Here is a 3615-nt window from a genome sequence, read left to right as displayed (position 1 = left end):
CGGGCCTGTGAGCCCAGCATGCGGGAGGCTGAGGCGGGAGGACTGCTGCAAGTTTGAGAGCAGCCTGGGCTACAAAGTGAGTTCCGGGCCAGTCTGAGCTGGACAGCAAGCAGCTGTCTCAAAAAAGAAGGAAGGAAGGAAGGAAGGAAGAAAACTAAATGAATAAATAAGTAACAACAAAAAAACAAAAAGATGCTGGGCACGAGCCCCAGGCATGTGCAACCCATGCCTTAGAGCCCACTGACCCTGCCTTGCCATTGAGCCCCACCCCATCACTAGACCCAGCCCCAGCACCCTCCACATCCCTACCTGGGCCTTTTCCTGGTTAGGGAGGCCAGGACAGCTCGGGTGGAGGCCATGACACAGGCATGACAGTGCCTGGGATCTGCAGAAAAGGGCTGGTGTGGGCAGAGCGTAAACAGGATGCGGAGAGCAGGAACAGGGGCCTGTGCATGCCTTGTGGCTCTGGGGACTCGGGGGCAGTGCTGGGGCACAGGGGTCTGCTTCAGGTCCACCAGTGTCATTCAGGCTGTCCAGGAGAACAAGGCCCAAGTTGCCTCAGGGACCTCCAAGTCCCTCCACAGGGCCCTCTTTCCTAGGCAGGACACAGCCGCCTGTCCCCAGGGGGCACACCGAGGCCCAGGAAGCCGAGGCAGGAGGGTCTCCAGCACAGCGGGGACACAGAACTGATTGCCGACTAAAGCAGCAACGGTACAGGAACCTGGGTGTCCTGACCCAACTGGGTGGAACATGCCCTCACCTGGTCTTGTTTTCCCTGAACGGGAGTCTAGCCCACGTGCTCCCCGGGGCCCAGTCCAAACTGCCTGGAGCAGACAGAGGCCCAGACAGCCGGGAGGGACCGGCCAGGAGCCACCCCAGGCCATGGAGGTGACAGCTGCCACGACGCTGCTGAGGGACCCGCTTCCCCCTGGCTTGCTGGCCTGTGCTACCCTTGCTCCAGTCACCTGATGACCCCAGGAAAACGGGCTGCTGGCCAAGAATTACATTTCCTTCACTACTTCGAGGGCTCGGTGTCAGGGCTGGGAGGGGACACAGCCAGGGAAGGGGCCAGATCGGGCGACCCAGAGGACACTCGGCCCTTGTCCCAGCAGACAGCCGCCTCCTGGAAGGCCATGGGCCATGCCTGTCACCCCTGCACTCAGGAGGGTGAGGCAGGAGGATGCCTGGAAGTTCAAGGGCTGCTTAGTGTACAGGATGGAATTACAGAAATATCATTAAGAGACAAAAGCCGAACGATCCAGGGAGCAAGGAGCAACCAGGGAGCCCGAGGAGAACAGCGGTCTCTTGTACATTCCGCAGGCTGGGACTCAAGGCTGCAGATAACAGCTTCCCTGGCTGCCACCCAGCTTGTTGTTTCATCCCTTGCTTGGGATGTTAATGACTAGCACTGTGTAAACTCAGAGTTAGGTAAACGCTGAAGGCAGCAGAGCAGTCTGTGCCCACTGAAGTAGCCACGCACATTCCTTCGCCTGCCTTCCGGCCTCAGGGATCGTGAGCTGCTTCGGAGGCTCTGGGCTCCCGTGGAGAGACTATGCAGTGAGACCTCTGGGGCTATGTTCACCGGTCTTCTCCGGGTTTCTTCTGGCACCACTCAGAGCATACAACAGAATCCAAGGCCAACAGGAAGTACGTGGCCAGCCCCGGTCTCAAAAAGCAATGATGAGGGGGTGGTGAGATGGCTCAGTGGTCTAAAGCACCCACTTAGAACAAGCTTAGCAAAGCACAGGGACCGCGGTCCAATCCCCCAGCCCCACATGCCAGCCAGCCCCGCCCCCTGGTGGGCTGAGCTGGCCACACACACACACACACACACACACACACATAAATAAATAAAATTTTTTTTAAAAAAGCAATGATGAGGGCCGGGGAGACAGCTCAGTGCCACAAGCGCCTGCCTGACAAGCGCAAGGCCCAAGTTTGATCCCCGAAACTCAATAACCATGAAAGGAAAAGAAGGGGGAGGAGAAGGGGAAAAGAAAGAAAAGCAATCAACAAGCAAGAAGCACCAAGGGACACTGACTTTCTTTTTCTGCTTTCTGCTATTGGCAGAAATTGCCACAAGGAAAAACTGGGCCGGCCAAATAGCTCAGCAGGGGCTTGCCGGGTAGCTCAGGTGTTTAAACCCTCGTTTGGGCAAATGCAGTCAGGCTGAGGGGACCGCGGTTTGATCTCCAACTCTAAGCCGCAACAGACCTGCCATTAAGGCAGCCTCAACTAGCCAAAAAATAATAATAATAATCCTCCTCCAGTTTCCCCAGCTCCACAAGCCACACCAAACCTGCCCTTAAGGCAGCCTGAAATAGAAAAAAAATCCATCTCATTTTGGGGCTGGGGTGATGGCTCAGTAGAGTAAGTGCATGTCTGGCAAGTGCAATGGCCTGAGTTCAATCCCCAGTTCTGCCAAAACACACAAATAGCTCATCGGAATAAAGTGCCTGCAAGCAGGCCAGAGGCCAGGGGTTCAATCCCCAGGCCGGCCAAGCCAGCCCTGCCCTGGGGCATGCTGAGGCAAGTGAGACTGGGCGCCAGGGTGCACACCTCTTTTCCCAGCTCTTGGGAGGCTGTAAACAGGCAGACCTCTATGAGTGCGATCTAGCAGTGAGACCCTGAATACCCTGTAAAGACTTCTCTAAAATAAAAAAAAAAAAAGAAAGAAAAGAAAAGGGAGGGAGGGAGGGAGGAAGGAATAGTGAGCGAGCCAGCCACACAGACAAAGAAGAAACAAATCCCAGCCCTTAATCTAGTCCTTAGAAAAGTGTCCTTTGTGTTTTCTTTATTGTGTTGTTTGTCTGTTGAGAGAGAGTCTCCCTATATAGTTCAGGCTTTCCCTGAATGCCCCGTGTAGCCCAGGCTAGACTCTAACTTGCAGGGATCCTCCTGCATCAGCCTCCCAAGCGCTGGGTGACTGGTGTGTGCCACCACACCAGCTAGTGTTTTCTTCTGAGGTAGTTGGGAATTATGAGCTATTTAAGAAAGAAAGAACAAGGAAAAACAAAACACAACCACTCTTCCCCGGTTCATCTTCCTCCAGATGCAAACAGGAAAGTAAGCGCAAAGCTGCAGCTGCACAAGCTGGGAAGATGGCTCAGTGGAATAAGCGCTTCCCTGGCAAGCGCAAGGGCGCCTGAGTTCTATCCCCGGTTCTGCCACCAAGAAGAAAAAAAAAAAAAAAAAAGCTGCAGCTGCAGTTCGGGCCCGTTTTCTCCGGTACCTTGAAGCCTGGGCTCCAGGGTGGCACCAAAAGCAGGCACCTGTGTGCAACCCCAGCACAGAGAAAGAGCGGGCAGGAGCAGAAAGGGCAAGCACGGAAGAGAACAGAGATAGACAGACCGATTCCTGCAAAGGGCTATGAGCAGATCAGTGTCTGCTCTTTGCCCAAGGCCCTGGTTTCTATCTGGAGCACAGCAAACAAAACCCACAGAAGTAAAACAACATGCTCAGGCCCAGGAGGCGGGGCCTCTGAAGGGCACTTGTCCCCAGAGGTCAGGAGCCATATGTAGACCCCCACTGTGCACATGGGGACGCCCCAGTGGGAAGGGACAGCCAGCACCCCCTCCTCACATGGACAGCGGCTGCAGGCTGCCCGCAGAACCA

This window comes from Octodon degus, unplaced genomic scaffold, assembly GCF_000260255.1.
Source record: "Octodon degus isolate 3935 unplaced genomic scaffold, OctDeg1.0 scaffold00282, whole genome shotgun sequence".
Taxonomy (NCBI): domain Eukaryota; kingdom Metazoa; phylum Chordata; class Mammalia; order Rodentia; family Octodontidae; genus Octodon; species Octodon degus.
Note: the sequence above shows the minus strand (reverse complement) of the source record.